We start from the raw sequence: 18,132 nt of genomic DNA, 5'->3' as shown, positions 1-18,132 counted from the left end.
GTTCCGGCGCGCAGTGAGTTGGTGCGCGGCATGGTGGCCACGGGCGACGCGCGGGGAATTTGGATCCAACTGGGTGGGTCGGGAGTGCGTGAGAGGTGAGTGTCACGCGCGTGGAACTGCTGGCCGGTCCTTGTTGGCCAAGCCCTGCTCCTGGCAAGAGGCTCCTCCGTCGCCCTCTCGGTCCGCCTAGGCCCGTTGAGCTCTCCAGTCTGGCGAGCGCCCCGGGAGGAGAGCAGAGGCATGATACCGTCCCCACGCGGGGAGGCAGGCCCGGGGCGCCAGTGGCAGGGCCGGGCCTGGGCCCAATTACGCTCTTGCCCGGGCCCTCCATTGCCTAACACTGGGTGATTACAGCCTAGACCTCTGGCACTACCCCATTTCCTTCCAGAGAGAGAAGCAAAACTTTTAATGCGTTTTCTTGTTTTGAGATAGTCTCGCAATGTCGCCCTCGGTAGAGTGCCTTGGCCCGTCACAGCAACCTCTAACTCTGGGCTTAATCCTTGATTTGCCTCGTCCTCCCTAGTAGCTGGGACTACAGGCGCCCGCCACACACCTGGTATTTTTTGGTTGATAGTTGTCATTGTTGTTTGGCAGGCCCGGGCTGGATTCGAACTTCCAGCTCCAGTGTATGTGGCTGGCGCCCTGGCCGCTGAGCTAGAGGCACCGAGCCTATTAATGCGTTTTCAATGACCTGTGTAATCCCGAGCCAGGCTATGTTATGTATACTGTCTGTCCTGTGCCTGGCACCCCTTCCAGTGGTCCTCAACCTTCCTAATGGCTCCTAAATGTCACTACCCTTTAATACAGTTCCTCATGTTGTGGTGACCCCCAACCATAAAATTATTTTCGTTGCTACTTCATAACTGTAATTTTGCTGCTGTTAGGAATCATAATGCAAATATTTGATATGCAGAACATATTTTCATTGTTACAAAGGGGTCGTGACCCACAGGTTGAGAACCGCTGCTAGCTTTGAATTCTTGATGGTTCACGTACTAACTCTGATTATCTGGCTTTGAATTCTGGCTGGTTCACGTACTAACTGTGATTATCCATTCACACCTCATTGAGCGTTTGGTTTTCGTCTGTTCTTACAGGAAAAATTATTTGCTCTGTTTCCTCCCGTTTTGTTAGGATTAAATGGGCTTAATATATTCAATAAATACTTCAATGTAAAGGTTCTATTATCCTTACCCAGAGAAGTGAGTAATATTGTCCCCATTTTGGACATGGAGAATCTAAAGCACAAAGAGGGAGAAAAGGCATTTGATAATTAAGTTCTAGAGACAGGATTTGAACTAAGAGTGACCTAACTCCGAAGCATTTCCCCACATCAAGCTTTCTCCCACATCCCTCTTGTGTCCTTAGATCACACAGAACTTTATACGCCTAATGGCGTGAACTAGGGCAGGCACCTGACAGCCCCTGGTGCCACCAGTGTAAATGAATAGCACTCCTGTGCCACTGTCAAGACTGAGGGACAAGAATTAGTGAGAGAGATCAGAAGGTGGAGAATGGGGAAAAGGAGAGGTATTGTGTTTGGGGAATAGAAATAGAGTTAAATTGAATCAACGTATTGTTAGCTGGGCAGCCATACTGTCAGAAAGTAGCATACAGTTTATTAGGAAGAAATGAAATGTCTGGGTCTATGTCACTTTCATTGTCAGGTGCCATGATAGGCACTTTATACATATAGTTTACAATCCTAATAATCTGGAGAAATTGGTATTGCCTTCATTCTACTGATGAGGAAACTAGATTTTAAAAATTAGACAAAGACCAGTATTTGTAGTAAAAGAACAGTCTGTAGGGAAATTCTACACATCTACCTATGAGGAGGGAGAGAAGGGAAGTAGAAGGGGGACAAGTGGCACTTTAAATATATCTGAAATGTGAGTAGGCATGGTTGCTCATGTCTGTAATCTAGTTCTTTGGAAGGTCAAGGTGGATTATTGCTTTTCACCAAGAGTGCAAGATCAGTCTGGGCAACATCTCTACAAAAAAATAGAAAAATTAGCCAGGTATGGTGTCATTACAAAAAATAAAATTAGCCAGGTACGGTATCATGCATGTGTAATGCCAGTTACATGGGAGACTGAGGCAGGAGGATCACTCAAGTCCAGGAGTTTGAGACTGCTGTGAGCTGTGGTGACATCACTGCGCTTTAGCCTAGGCAACAGAGCAAGACCCTGTGTCAAATGAATCTGAAATGTCTTATGCATTTAAAAGAGTGAAATAGGACCAAATTTAACTACTTAAATTTGGTTGATGAGTACATGAGTATCATTCTATTTTTTGTACCTTTCTATAGAAATGTTTGAAATAAAAGATACACATGTCTTTTAATTTATACTTGCTTTTTTATTATTAAATCATAGCTGTGTATATTAATGCAATCACAGGGTAGAATGTGCTGGTTTTATATACAATCTGAAATATTTTCATCAAACTGGTTAACATAGCCTTCATGGCACCCTCTTAGTTATTGTATGGAAACAGTTTTATTACTCTGTTGCCCTGAGTAGAGTGCTGTGGTGGCAACATAGTTCATAGCAAGCTCAAACTCTTTGGCTTCAAGTGATTCTCTTGCTTAGCCTCTCAAGTAGCTGGGACTATAGACATCCACCACCACGCCTGGTTAGTTTTTTCTATTTGGGTTTTTATTTATTTTATTTTATTTATTTTTTCAGAGTCTCACTTTGTTGCCCTCAGTAGAGTGCTACGGCATCACACCTTACAGCAACTTCAAACTTGTGGGCTCAACTGATTATCTTGCCTCAGGTGCCCACCACAATGCCCAGCTATTTTTTAGAGCCAGGGTCTCACTCTTGCTCAGGTTGGTCTGGAACTCCTGAGTTCAAGTGATCCACCTGCCTTGGTCTCCCAAGAGTGCCAAGGTTAAAAAGCTGAGCCACCATGCCCAGCCTATACTTAAACATATATTTCTTTTAAAGGAAGAAAGGATAGAACAAACAGTTCAGAATATACAGACACTAAATAAAATTGTCCAACTTTTCTAATAATAGGATGGAATACCCTTTCATACCTATTATCCAAGGAAGAGAGGAATATTTTAAAAACTTACAAGATAGGGTGGCGCCTGTGGCTCAGTCGGTAAGGCGCTGGCCCCATATACCGAGGGTGATGGGTTCAAACCCGGCCCCGGCCAAACTGCAACCAAAAAGTAGCCGGGCGTTGTGGCGGGCGCCTGTAGTCCCAGTTACTCGGGAGGCTGAGGCAAGAGAATCTCTTAAGCCCAGGAGTTGGTGGTTGCTGTGAGCTGTGTGAGGCCACGGCACTCTACCGAAGGCCATAAAGTGAGACTCTGTCTCTACAAAAAAAAAAAAAAAAAAACTTACAAGATAAATGTAAAGACTGAAGAGTTACAAGGAATAATTTAATATAGAATAATGTAAAACACTAAATTATGAATATGTTATGGTTATAGCTACCTATGAAATATGGACAGATGTGGGTAACATGGTGGGGACCCACCACTGTGACTGGAGACTGAAGGCCAGGGGCAGTTTTGTGGGACTAAGCCCTTGACATATTAAGTCTGCACTAACTCCAGGCAGTTTAATGTCAGAATTGCCTTAGACCTTTTTAAGAACAAAGAGTTCTAAGGTAATGGCAAAATAATCATGGGAACTTAATGTTGAAAGCTCCCAAGGGTCTCCATAACCTGTAGAGTAAAATCTAAACTTCTTGGTGGTGCTCAAATCTCAGTGGGTAGGGCTCCAGCCACATACACTGAGGCTGGTGGGATCGAACCCAGCCCTGGGCCAACTAAAATCAACAATTACAACTACAACAACAAAATACCCGAGCATTGTGGCGGGTGCTTGTAGTCCCAGCTACGTGGGAGGCTGAGGCAAGAGAATTGCTTAAGCCCAAGAGTTTGAGTTTGCTGTGAGCTGTGATGCCACAGCACCTACTGAGGATGACATAGTGAGACACTGTCTCATAAAAAAAACAAAAACCTAAACTTCTTAGCATGATGACTGAGCCTTTTGAACAGTTAGTTTCTCTAACCAGATACTATTCTACCTCAGCCTTTGTACAAATAGTGCATAGACTGCTCTTCTTCACAATCTGAATCCCATCTGGAAGGTTTCACTTATCCCTCAAGATCCAGTGCAGTGTTTTTTGAAAAGCTTCTCTATGATTTTTTTTCCCTTCGTTTGGAAAGCCATAGGCTATTAAGAAAAGACTTCATAGGCTCAGCGCCTATACTTCAAGTGGCAAAGGCGCCAGCCACATACACCACTTAGCGGGTTGGAATCCAGCCCGGATCTGCCAAACAACAATGACAATTACAACCAAAAAATAGCCAGGTGTTGTGGCCGGCACCTGTAGTCCCTAGCCTGTAGTCCCGGCTGTGGCAAGAGCATCGCTTAAACCCATGAGTTGGAGGTTGCTGTGAGCTGTGATGCCAGGGCACTCTATCCAGGGCAACAGCTTGAGGCTCTGTCTCAAAAAAAAAGAAAGAAAGAAAAGACTTTATAGTCAGACTTAATCTGATTGCATTGTAATTATTTGTTGACATGTCTGTTTCCCACTGATCTAGAAGCTGCTTGAAGGCAGTAATTATGCATTGCTCATCTCTGCACTTCTTTGCCTACCATGATGCAAAGAGCAGTCACTGGGTAAATATGTATTAGCCGAATGAAAAATATAAGTTGGAGTCAAAGAGTGGAAGTTTTGACTTGTGAACTTTGTTCTTTAGAATGGCAGGGAACTATCATGTTTACTTTGTTTAAAAATTCCTACATTGGGCGGCGCCTGTGGCTCAGCGAGTATGGCGCCGGCCCCACATGCCGAGGGTGGCGGGTTCAAACCCAGCCCCGGTCAAACTGCAACAACAAAAAAAAATAGCCGGGCGTTGTGGCGGGCGCCTGTAGTCCCAGCTACTAGGGAGGCTGAGGCAAGAGAATCGCGGAAGCCCAGGAGTTAGAGGTTGCTGTGAGCCGTGTGACGCCACGGCACTCTACCCGAGGGCGGTACAGTGAGACTCTGTCTCTACAAAAAGAAAAAAATTCCTACATTGCGGGCAGCGCCTGTGGCTCAAAGGGGTAGGGCGCTGGTCCCGTATTGCGGAGGTGGTGGGTTCAAACCCAGCTCTGGCCAAAAACCACACACACACACAAAAAATTCTACATTGCTAGGTGCCTATAGTCCCAGCTACTTGGGAGGCTGAGATGAGAGGCTCACTTGAGCTCACGAGTTTGAGACATTGCAGAACCTTATGGCTAAAAAAAGAAAAAATGGAAAAAAAATTCTGTGTCTTATTGAAACAATTTTCACAATGTCAAGCAAATGTTGCAGTCATAATCCTGTCTTTCAGTTACTTACTTCAGCTATTTTTATTTTTCATGAGTCGGGCAGCACCTGTGGCTCAAGGAGTAGGGTGCCAGTCCCATATGCCGGAGGTGGCGGGTTCAAACCTAGCCCCTGCCAAAAACCACACACACACACAAAAAATAAGCTATTATTTTTTATGAGTCCTTTGCAAATTTTAGCTATAAAATTAGCAATACAGATCTAGCTGTACAGATTTCATAGGTAGGTATAACCATAATGTATTCATAATTTAGTATTTTGCTTTATTCTATATAAATTATTCCTTGTAGCACTTCAGTCTTCACATTTATCTTGTAAATTTTTTTTTTTCTTGCAGTTTTTGGCCAAGGCTGGGTTTGAACCCACCACCTCCAGCATATGGGGCCAGTGCCCCACTCCTTTGAGCCACAGGCACCGCCCTTATCTTGTAAGTTTTTAAAATATTCCTTTTTTCCTCGATATGAAATGATATTCCATATTTAATTATTAGAAAAGTTGGACAATTTTATTTAGTGTCTGTATTTTCTGAACTATTTGTTTATACTCCCTGAACATTTGTTCATGAGAACTTCAATGTTCTTTATATGTTTTTAATATTAATTCTTTATTGGTTATTTGTTGCTAATTTTTCTTTGCAAATTTTATGTAAGAAACAAGATACATTTTAAAAAGTACATTTCATATATATAATTTAAAGGATATTATAAAGAATTATGAAGTTTAATTATACATTAAAATCATATTCTATAAATTGTAAATGTAAAGACTAATTATAAAATTACAATTATACATAACTGTCATCCAGATCAAGAAACAGAACATTACAGGTACCCCAGAAGTATACCTTTCTTATCATATGTTCCCCCCACACTAGAGATAACTATTCTCCTGATTTTTGCGATAATAATTTTCCTGTCTTCATAGTTTACCCTATCTGTGCTTCTATAATTAATATTCAGTTCGTTTTTGCCTGGTTTCGAACTCTGTAAATAGATGATACTATATGTATTATACTGTGTCTTACTAGGTTCAATCTTATGTTTGTGAATTTCACCATATTATAGATAAAGGGTTTTTAAAATTTTTTAATTAATTTTTATAATTTTAAAACTATTTTGTTTTTTATTTAAAATAATTTTTTTTTCTTTTTTTTGAGACAGAGTCTCATTATGTTGCCCTCTGTACAATGCGGTGGCGTCACAGCTCACACAGCTCACAGCAACCTCAAACTCTTGGGCTTAAGCGATTGTCTCACCTCAGCCTCCCTAGTAGCTGGGACACAAATAGCCCGCCATACTGCCTGGCTATTTTTGTTGTTGTTGTTGCTGCTGTTGTTACTGTTTTTTTAGCTGGCCCAGGCTGGGTTCGAACCCACCAACCTCGGTGTATGTGGCCAGATCCCTACCCACTGAGCTACAGGCACTGCCTATTTAAAATAATTTATTTTATTATTATTACTATTATTATTATTTTGCGTTTTTGTTTTTTTTTTTTTGGCCGGGGCTGGGTTTGAACCCACCACCTCCGGCATATGGGGCCGGTGCCCTACTTCGTTGAGCCACAGATGCCACCCTAAAATAATTTTTAATAAATTTATTTATGTTCTGCCTCATAATGCAAGATTTCCTTTTTTTTTTTTTTTTTTGAGACAGAATCTCACTATGTACCCTGGGTAGAGTGCTGTGGCGTCACGACTCACAGCAACCTCTTGGGTTTAAGCCATGCTCTTGCCTCAGCCTCCCAACTACAGGTGCCTGCCATAACACCTGTCTGTTTTTTGGTTGCAGTTGTTATTGTTTGGCAGGCCTGGGCTGGATTCAAACCCTCCAGCTCCGGAGTATGTGGTGAGGAGCCAAGATTTCCTTCTTTTTAAAGGCTAAATAGTATCTGTTGTATGTGCACACACCACTGTAAAGGAAATCTTATTTCCTTTTTATTCTATACCCACAGGCTACTTCTGTCACCAAGTCTGTGTTCCTCCACAACAACTCAGTTCACTTTCCTAGAGACACCAACTGGGTGTCCTACAGTTTAACCCAATTCTGACATTAAACTGCCTGAACTTACTGCAGACCCAATGTGTCAAGGGCTCAGTCCTACAAAACTGCCACCCCAGCCTTCAGTCTCCATTCACAAGTGTTTACCCACATCTGTCCAACTTGGCTACAAATTACTGGTTCCCCTTTTTGGGTTTGATAATTGCTAGAAGGAACCACAGAAGTCAAGGAAAAGTTTACTTATTAGATTACTAGGGGTATTTTTTGAGACAGAGTTTCAAGCTGTCACCCTGGATAGAGTGCTATGGCGTCACAGCTCACAGCAACCTCAAATTCTTAGGCTTAAGCGATTCTCTTGCCTCAGCCTCCCAAGTAGCTGGACTACAGGCGCCTGCCACAACGCCCAGCTATTTTTTGTTGCAGTTGCTATTGTTTGGAGGGCTGGGACTGGATTCAAACCCGCCAGCTCCGGTATATGTGGTGGTGCCCTAGCCGCTTGAGCTATGGGCAAGGAGCCAGATTGGAGCCAGATTACTTCTTTATAATAAAAGGTTACAACTCAAGAACAGATAGATAGAAAAGATACATGGGAAGGGACAAGGAGTTTTGGGGCCCTCTGCAGGTGCACCACCCTCCCAGCATCACCACATGTTTACCAGACCAGAGCTGTCTGAACCCTGTTCTGTTGGGTTTTTATGTGGGCATGATTGATTAGATAATTGGCTGCTGGAGATTAACGCAGTCTCTAGCCCCTTTCCCCTCTCCAGAGGACATTTTTATTTGGCTAAATACAAATTGTTGGATCGAAGAGTGTGTGTATGGTTTACATTACTATATATGCTAAATTGTTTTCAAAAGTGGTTGCACTTCGACCACCTTAATAAACTTTACATTGTTCCACATCCTTGCTAATACCTGATATTATATTTTAAATTTTTTTGCCAGCCCAGTCAAGGTAGGTATGGCAGTGTTTCCTTGTGGTTTTAGTTTCCCCAATTATTAGTGAAGTTCTTGTGTTTATAGACTGTTTCATCTTTTTTAAAGTCGTTGTTCAACTTTTCTGTCTTCTTCTCTATTGAGTTGTTTACACCGCACACACAGATACAGAGCAAATTATCTTTTACTTTAGCTTTTAAAAAATGGATTTAACATATTTTAGTCAACTATTTTTTTAAACATCTTTTATTATGAAATTTTGTGTGTTACATTTCATAAATGGAATAGGCCTGAGACTGTTAACCTTAAGAGAGGCCTGCTTGTGAGATTGGACCTGTGGTATCTGGGAACTTGTCTTTTGAAATCTTTCCTATGCTGATAAGGTTGTTTTGTCCAACAGCTGTCCACTAACACCTGTTTTCCTTCTGGGAATCTGAAGTTTTGGTATTCAGAGGGTGCCTGTGTAGTCAGTCCTCAATAAAAATCCTAGATTTTGAGTCTCTCACAGGCTTCCTTGAGAAGAAGCATTGCACACACAGCTGCATTTTCATTGAGAGTGCGTTCTCAGGAGGTGGAGAGCATGGGAAGACTGGGAGGGGATTCCTGCTTCATGAGTTTTTTTCCCTTAGTGATCTGGCTCTGTGTCCTTGCATTGAAGCTGTGATAAAAATCTTAGCTGTGAAGACACCTAGATACTGAGTCTCATAAGCAAATTGTTGAACTCGGATATTATGTTCAGGGATTAACAGGAAAAAAATTAGAATTTTGATTGGAATTCCAACAAGTTAGAGATCAATTTGGGTAGAATTGGCATCTTTTTCAGCTGGGCATGGTAGCTCTGTCTCACTTTGTCACCCTCAGCAGAGTGCTGTGGTATCCTTACTCACAGCAGCCTCAAACTCTTGGGTTCAAGCAATCCTCTTGCCTCAGCCTCCCGAATAACTAGAACTACAGGCACAACACCCAGCTAGTTTTAGAGACCAGGTTCTTGGTCATGCTCAGGCAGGTCTAGAACCTGTGAGCTCAGGCAATCTACCCGCCTGGCCTCCCAGAGTGCTAGGAATCCTGCAACCAGCTGCCTGGACAGAGAGTAGTGAGGAGAGTGACAAGGACAGCCTGGGCAGGAGGGACAGTGGCAGCTCCTCTATAGGACCCCAGCCACCCTAGCGAACACACTCCAGCAGTAGAGGAAGCGCCAGAGCAAAGTGTTTCTTCAGTTTCTACTTCGGGAGAAAAGTCTAGTCATTCACAAGGAAGGTCTAAGAAAAGGAGAAAGAAAACATCATCTGAAAGAAAACACCAGGAATATTCTGAGGACAGTGACCATGATTGTGAAGCGGACTCCAGCCATGGAGACATGAAAGGAGAGCAAAGACAGCTGAGAATAAGGGAAGGAGGAAGGAACGCAGGTGGAAGAAATACAAGAAAAGAAAGTCTAGGAAGAGCAGAAAAGAGACCAGTGAGTGAAGCACCGAAGACCCCCGAGAAGAGCTTTTTGAGGCTCCCTGGAAGGGTTGACCGAAGGCCAAAGATCCCTCAGGCTTAAAGGGCCCAGAGGCTCCAGAAACACCTGTCTCGGAGAGGGTGAACTGAGCTGTGGCCACAAGCTGTCATCTGCTAAGGTGCAGCTCTGGCTCAATACATATAAAGCTGAAAAGCGTTTCCCACCAGAGGGGAGGTGGGCCTGACACATGAGGACGCGGTCTGAACACTCTGGTACCGGGTGAGTGGTGGTAGCGGCGTCAAGGGCCTGAGCGGGTGTGGAGAGGACCAGACCTGCGGCACCGAGAAAGCCCTTGGTCCTGGAACATAGACAGATGAAGAGAGAGCAGATTCTGGCTAGTTTTCCAGAGATGATATACAGAAAGACCAAAGGAAAGGGTGACAGATAAAGATTTTCTGATTGTTCAGCAGACTTTTTTGGCTGGGGCTGGGTTTGAACCCGTCACCTACGGCATATGGGGCCAGCACCCTACTCCTTTGAGCCACAGGTACCACCCAAGCAGACTTTTTTGTATTGTTTTTGTTGCTGTGTTTGTTGCATATTTTATTTATTTATTTATTTATTTTGTAGAGACAGAGTCTCACTTTACCACCCTCGGTAGAGTGCCATGGCGTCACATGGCTCACAGCAACCTCTAACTCTTGGGCTTACATGATTCTCTTGCCTCAGCCTCCCGAGTAGCTGGGACTACAGGCGCCTGCCACAACGCCCGGCTATTTTTTTGTTGCAGTTTGGCCGGGGCTGGGTTTGAACCCACCACCCTCGGTATATGGGGCCAGCGCCCTACTCACTGAGCCACAGGCACTGCCCTTGTTGCATATTTTAAATCAGACAAAAGCTTGATAACTAGGATCTATAGAGAACTCAAATTAATCCACACGAAAAAGGCCAACAATCCCATATATCAATGGGCAAGAGACATGAATAGAACCTTCTCTAAAGAAGACAGACGAATGGCTAACAAACATATGAAAACACGTTCATCATCCCTATCTATTAGGGAAATGCAAATCAAAACCACCCTGAGATACCATCTAACCCCAGCGAGAATGGCCCACATCACAAAATCCCAAAACTGCAGATGCTGGTGTGGATGTGGAGAGAAGGGAACACTTTTACACTGCTGGTAGGACTGCAAAGTAATACAACCTTTTTGGAAGGAAGTATGGAGAAACCTCAAAGCACTCAAGCTAGACCTCCCATTTGATCGTGCAATCCCATTACTGGGCATCTACCCAGAAGGAAAAAAATCCTTTTATCGTAAGGATACTTGCACTAGACTGTTTTGTTTTTTTTTTTTTTGGCTGGGGCTGGGTTTGAACCTGCCACCTCCGGCATATGGGACCTGCGCTCTACTCCTTGAGCCGCAGGCGCCACCCAGGATACTTGCACTAGACTGTTTTATTGCAGCTCAATTTACAATCGCCAAAATGTGGAAACAGCCTAAATGCCCACCAACCCAGGAATGGATTAACAAGCTGTGGTATATGTATACCATGGAATACTATTCAGCCATTAAAAAAAATGGAGACTTTACATCCTTCGTATTAACCTGGATGGAAGTGGAAGACATTATTCTTAGTAAAGCATCACAAGAATGGAGAAGTATGAATCCTATGTACTCAATTTTGATATGAGGACAATTAATGACAATTAAGGTCATGGGGGGGGAGGAAAAGCAGAGAGAGGGAAGAAGGGAGAGGGGTGGGGCCTTGGTGTGTATAACACCTTCTGGGGGCAAGACATGATTGCAAGAGGGACTTTACCTAACAAATGCAATCAGTGTAACCTAGCTTATTGATTACCTTCAGTGAATCCCCAACAATAAAAAAAAGATGCGGGTGGCGCCTGTGGCTCAGTCGGTAAGGCACCGGCCCCATATATCGAGGGTGGTGGGTTCAAACCCGGCCCCGGCCAAACTGCAACCAAAAAATAGCCGGGCGTTGTGGCGGGCGCCTGTAGTCTCAGCTACTCGGGAGGCTGAGGCAAGAGAATCGCTTAAGCCCAGGAGTTGGAGGTTGCTGTGAGCTGTGTGAGGCCACGGCACTCTACCGAGGGCCATAAAGTAAGACTCTGTCTCTACAAAGAAAAAAAAGATAGTCTCACTCCATGCTCAGGTAGAGTTCTGTGGTGTCATAGCTCACAGCCGCCTCAACCTCCTGGGCTCTGGCAGTCCTCCTGCCTCAGCTTCCTGAGTAGCTGAGACTATAGGCACCTGTCACCACGCCCAGCTAGTTTTGCCATTTTTAGTAGAGACAGGGTCTCGGTCAGGCTGGTCTCAAGCAGTCCTCCTATCCCAGCCTCCCAGAGTAATTAGATCACAAGTGGGAGCCACTGCCTCAACAAACTTTTTTTTTTTCAACAAACATTTTTAACAACAAAAAAGAAAGTCTGGATTCCACTCATAAACACAAAAGGACTAATTATCATGCTCTGAAAAAGCCTTACTGTGCTACTATGCCTCCTATTTTATCCTTTCAGTCCTTCAGTAAAAAGCTGCTGGAGAAGTCAAAGGCAGAAAAGCCAGTGGTTGCCGGAGTTGGAAGGAAGGGGAAGGAGAGACTATTCTGTCAGTAGCACAGTTTCTGTTACAGATGAAAGGGTGTGGAGGCTGCTGCACAACAGTCAATACACTTAACTCTATTGAAGTGAACACTTAAAGTGCTCATGGTGGCAAATCGTATGTTATGTGTGCTTTGCTGTAATTAAAAACGAGGACACAGGAATCACCTTGAGGAAACTTCCCTCCCACTGGCCAAATATGAAACAATTTGAACATCAAATTGTAATGGTAATGGTTTACAACTGAATAAATAAATTGAGAATCCTCACTGATAAAAACAACAAAAACAAGGAGAGGAGAAAAGTTCTTTAAAGGGTGATAGGATTAGGAAAATCATTTTACAATCATGCTGTTATTTATTTAGGGGTGAATTGTCAGTAGATATTAAAAGTTATTATTTCTAGTTTATTGATTTCTGGCACAATTATATTTGGTTGGAGAACATGTTATTGAGATATCAGTCCTTTGAAATTTGTTGACATTTGCTTTTCTATACCTGGCCAGCTTTTGTAAATAACCTGTTCTTGAAGAGTATGTACATTCTTCACTTGTCATGCAGAGTTCTATATATGGCTATCCATTAGGTCAAGTTTGCCTTATTCAGATTGACTGTGTTGTTCCTAATTTTTTTAGTTACTTCCTCTATAAATTACTAAGAAGTATTTTAAAATCTAAATTACAGTTTTATTTTCTCCTCTTATAATTATTTCAGTTTTGGTTAGTGTATTTTGCAGTTATTTTATGGACCATACAAATTTAACCTTGTAACTTCCTGGTGAATCGAAATCTGTCATTATATATTGACCCTCTTTATTTAGTAAGGCTAGGCTGTCTTAAAATCTGTTTTGTCTGGTATTAACATAGCTATTGTGGCTTTTCCTTGGCGAGTTTTTGCATATTTTTCCTCATCCTCTTACTTTTAACTTTTCTATATACTTAGGGTTTTAGATTTGTCTTTAAGAAGCAGCAAATATAAAAGGTATAATTTTTTCCACTCAGATTGATAACATTTTTTAACTAAGACAATTAGTTGATTTACATTTAACGTAACTCATAACAGTTTTATGCTTTCTATTTCATTTTTCCTTTTCTTTCCTTCTCTTACAGATTTCCTTTAGGTGAGGTGTTGTTTTTTTTTAATCATTTTATTTTCCTCTTCTAACTAGATTTTAAGTTACATACTCTGTTTTTAGTAGAGTTGCCCTAGAAGGTGCATATGAATTATTTATTCTTTCAAAGTTTAGAGGTAATCAGTACTTTTACACTCCTCCCAAGCAAAAAAAGGCCTTAGACATGTGAGGTCTCTTTGCCTCCCTCTTCACTTTTAAGTTACTATTTTGGGGTGTTTTAACTATTTTTTAATCTCACAGGATTTTTTTATACAGTCAGGATCTGCACAGATTTAACCACTCTGTTTGCTTCCGTTGATCTGAGTCCACCTGGGCTGCCTTCTATACCACTGTAAGTACACCCTTTAGTTCATTTAATAAGAGTATGCTGATGGCAAACTATTGTTTGTTTGATAACCTGAAAAATGTCTTTATTTCTCACTGCTTTTTAAAATAACCTCTTTTTAAGATGTATTTCACATCTTAAGATTTACCTACTTAAATAGTATGGTTCAATGGCTTTTAATATATTCACAGGATTCCGCGATTCTCACCACACTCAATATTAGTGCGTTTTCCTCAGCCCAAAGACAAACCTCACACACATCCCCACTACCTCTCAACCCTAGGCAATCACTAATTTATTCTTTCTTTATAGGTTTGCCTGTTCTTGTACATTTCACATCTGATTCTCTGTGACTCTTTTTTCACTTAGAATTTTCAAGAGTCATTGATTTTGTAGAATTTATCAGTACTACATTCCATTGTATGGCTGGAAAATATTTCATGATGGATATACACATTTTATTTATTTATTTTGAGGGGACAGAATCTCACTTTGTCACCCTGGGTAGAATGCCATGGTATCACCGTAGCTCACAGCAACCTCAGCTGATGGGCTTGAGCAATCCTCTTGCTTCGGATGCTGGTGGTGCTGGGAAGCTCTGCACCTGGTGTCTCAGTGCACTGTACTGCATGTATGTTAGCCCTCAGAGGAAATATGTTTTTTAAATGTATTGATCTGATCATACTGGTTTTTATTTAACTATTGAGATAATATATTAGTAGTAGTAGTTTCACTTACTGTTGTATTTACTCAACTGACACAGATACTAATTAACTAATAAAGGTCCTTTTTTATAGGAAATAATGGGATTACAAATTCTCACAGCTGTATTTTTAAGAGTTATATGCCTCTAACCAGAAGATAAATTATACTAAAAAAATAAAGAAGAGGACATATGACATTTGTGGAATTCCTGTCAAAATCCCTTTGTCTCTGGCTCTGCACCCGTGGCTCAAGAGGCTAAGGCGCCAGCCACATACACCGGAGCTGGCGAGTTCAAATCCAGCCTGGGCCTGCCAAACTACAGTGACACCTACAAACAAAAAATAGCTGTGCGCTTGTAGTCCTAGCTACCTGGGAGGCTGAGGCAAGAGAATTGCTTAAGCCCAAGAGTTTGAGGTTGCTGTCAGCTGTGATGCCACGGCAACTCATAGTGAGTTGTCTCACTATGGCAGGGTGACATAGTGAGACTCTGTCTCCAAAAATAAATAAATAAATAAAATGAAAATTGTTCATATAAACCAGCTGCAGTGGCTCTCAGCGCTCTGGGAGGCTATGGTGGGAGGATCCCTTGAGTTCAGGAATTCAAGACCAGACTGAGCAAGAGTGAGACTCATTCTGTAATAAAAATTGGAAAATTAGCTGGGTGTCTATGGTCCAGTTATTCAGGAGGCTGAGACAGGAGGATGGCTTGAGCCCAGGAGTTTAAGGCTGCTGTGAGCTATTATGACACCACTGCACTCTAGGTCAGGGAAGAGAGCAAGACCCTGTCTTTAAAAAAAAAAAAAAGGCTCGGCGCCTATAGCTCAGTGGTTAGGGCACCAGCCATATACACCAGGGCTGGTGGGCTTGGGCCTACTAAACAACAATGACAACTACACCAATTAGCTGGGCATTGTGACAGGCGCCTGTAGTCCCAGCTACTCGGGAGGCTGAGACAAGAGAATCCCTTAAGCCTAAGAGTTTGAGGTTGCTGTGAGCTGTGATGCCACGGCACTCTACCCAGGGTGACAGCGAGGGTTTTTGAGGCTCTGTCTCAAAAAAAAACAAACAAACAACTCTGTCTGGAAATTGTATTTGTTTGATACTTAATTTGATGAGTCAACAACTGTGTTCCAAAGTGGCCCTCCCGAATGCCCTAGTTGGGGTGTATTGAAGTTCATAGGTTCTGATAGTTTTTAGGTCAGGCTTGCCATGTTAGCCCCAGGGAAAGTGTTAACTCCTTCCTTTTGAATAGTCACCCAGGGAGGCTTATAGAGCTTGGCAGTGTTTCTCAGGAACCACCGCCTAAAACCTCCACTGTTAAAGGAAGACTGGACACAGAAACATCCCCCTTTTTTTTTTTTTGAGACAGAACCTCACTATGTCACCCTGGGTAGAGTGCTGTAGCGTCACAGCTCACAGCAACCTCAAACTTTTAGGCTTAAGCAATTCTCTTGCCTTAGCCTCCCGAGTAGCTGGGACTACAGGCACTTGGCACAATGCCCAGCTATTTGTTGTAGTTGTCATTGTTATTTAGTAGGCCCGGGCCAGGTTCGAGCCCACCAGCCCTGGTGTATATGGCTGGCGCCCTAACAACTGAGCTACAGGCGCCGAGCCTTTTTTTTTTTTTTTTTTAAAGACAGGGTCTTGCTCTCTCCCTGACTTAGAGTGCAAGTAGTGTCATAATAGTTCACAGCAGCCTTAAACTCCTGGGCTCAAGCCATCCTTCTGTCTCAGCCTCCTGAATAACTGGACCATAGACACCCAGCTAATTTTCCTATTTTTAGTAGAGACTGGGTCTCACTCTTGCTCAGTCTGGTCTTGAATTCCTGAACGTAAGGGTTACTCCCACCACAGTCTCCCAGAGTGCTGGGAGCCATTGCACCTGGTTTATGTGAACAATTATTATTTTATTTTATTTATTTATTTGTTTGTTTCTTATGTCGCCCTGCCATAGTGAGACAACTCACTATGAGTTGTCGTGGCATCACAGCTGACAGCAACCTCAAACTCTTGGGCTTAAGCAATTCTCTTGCCTCAGCCTCCCAAGTAGCTGGGACTACAAGCGCCCGGCTATTTTTTGTTTGTAGGTGTCACTGTAGTTTGGCAGGCCCAGGCTGGATTTGAACTCGCCAGCTCCTGTGTATGTGGCTGACACCCTAGCCACTGAGCTATAGGTGCCGAGCCAACAATTTTTTTTTTTTTATTAAATCATAGCTGTGTACATTGATATAATCATGGGGCATCATTCACTAGCTTCACAGACCGTTTACCAAGTTTCACATATACCCTTGTAAGATGCACCGCTGGTGTAATACCACCAATCCCCTTCCCTCTACCCACACAATTTTTTTTTTTTAAGAGACAGAGTTTCACTTTGTCACCCTCTGTAAAGTGCTTGGCGTCATAGCTCACAGCAACCTCCAGCTCCTAGGCTTAGGTGATTCTCTTGCCTCAGCCTCCCAAGTAGCTGGGACTACAGGCACCCGCCACAACACCTGACTATTTTTGTTGTTGTTGCAATTTGGCTGGCGCTGGGCTTGGGCCCGCCACCCTTGGTATATGGGGCCGTCACTCTACTCACTGAGCCACAGGCACAGCCCCGAGCCAACAATCTTAAATAGCCATTTTTTTGTTCTTTTTAAAAATTTATTGTTGGAGATTCATTAATGGTACAAGAAACCAGGTTACACTAATTGCATTTGTTAGGCAAAGTCCTTCTTGCAATCGTGTCTTGCCCCCCAAAAGTGTGGCGCACACCAAGGCCCCACCCCCCACCCTCCTTCCCTCTCTTTGCTCTTCCTTTCCCCACCTCTCCCTCCTTCTTTCTTTCTCTGCTCTCCACTTCCCCCACCCCCACTGTGTCCTTAATTGTCATTAAGTGTCCTCATATTAAAATTGAGTACATAGGATTTATGCTTCTCCGTTCTTGTGATGCTTTACTAAGAATAATGTGTTCCGCTTCCATTCAGGTTAATACAAAGGCTGTAAAGTCTCCATTTATTAAAATGGCTGAATAGTATTCCATGGTGTACATATACCACAGCTTGTTAATCCATTCCTGGGTTGGTGGGCATTTAGGCTGTTTCCACATTTTGGCGATTGTAAATTGAGCTGCAATAAAACAGTCTAGTGCAAGTATGCTGGGCAGCGCCTGTGGCTCAAGGAGGAGAGCGCCAGTCCCATATGCTGGAGGTGGCAGGTTCAAACCTAGCCCCAGCCAAACAAAAAAAAAAAAAAACAAAACAGTCTAGTGCAAGTGTCCTTATGATAAAAGGATTTTTTTCCTTCTGGGTAGATGCCCAGTAATGGGATTGCACGATCAAATGGGAGGTCTAGCTTGAGTGCTTTGAGGTTTCTCCATCCTTCCTTCCAGAAAGGTTGTACTAGTTTGCAGTCCCACCAGCAGTGTAAAAGTGTTCCCTTCTCTCCACATCCACACCAGCATCTGCAGTTTTGGGATTTTGTGATATGGGCCATTCTCGCTGGGGTTAGATGGTATCTCAGGGTGGTTTTGATTTGCATTTCCCTAATAGATAGGGATGATGAACGTGTTTTCATATGTTTGTTAGCCATTTGTCTGTCTTCTTTAGAGAAGGTTCTATTCATGTCTCTTGCCCATTGATATATAG

General features: G+C 42.9%; 1 protein-coding gene across 9 annotated transcripts in view; it reads left to right on the top strand.

Moving 5' to 3' along the window:
* The first annotated feature begins 32 nt into the window (after positions 1 to 32).
* Positions 33 to 18,132, top strand: part of BLM (BLM RecQ like helicase) — a 125,981-nt gene continuing 107,881 nt past the window's right edge. For 7 of the 9 annotated variants that reach the window (XM_053581934.1, XM_053581937.1, XM_053581933.1 and 4 more), the window contains exons 1-3: positions 33 to 95; positions 5,681 to 5,770; positions 13,714 to 13,804. The gene's annotated coding sequence lies outside the window, so the exon portion shown is untranslated. Of the gene's footprint in view, positions 96 to 4,606; positions 4,650 to 5,680; positions 5,771 to 13,713; positions 13,805 to 18,132 lie in introns of those variants that run through there. The other 2 variants (XM_053581931.1, XM_053581930.1) reach the window with 2 other exon arrangements.

This window comes from Nycticebus coucang, chromosome 2 (genome assembly GCF_027406575.1).
Source record: "Nycticebus coucang isolate mNycCou1 chromosome 2, mNycCou1.pri, whole genome shotgun sequence".
Classification (NCBI taxonomy): Eukaryota; Metazoa; Chordata; class Mammalia; order Primates; family Lorisidae; genus Nycticebus; species Nycticebus coucang.
Note: the sequence above shows the minus strand (reverse complement) of the source record. Positions and strands in the feature narration are given on the sequence as shown.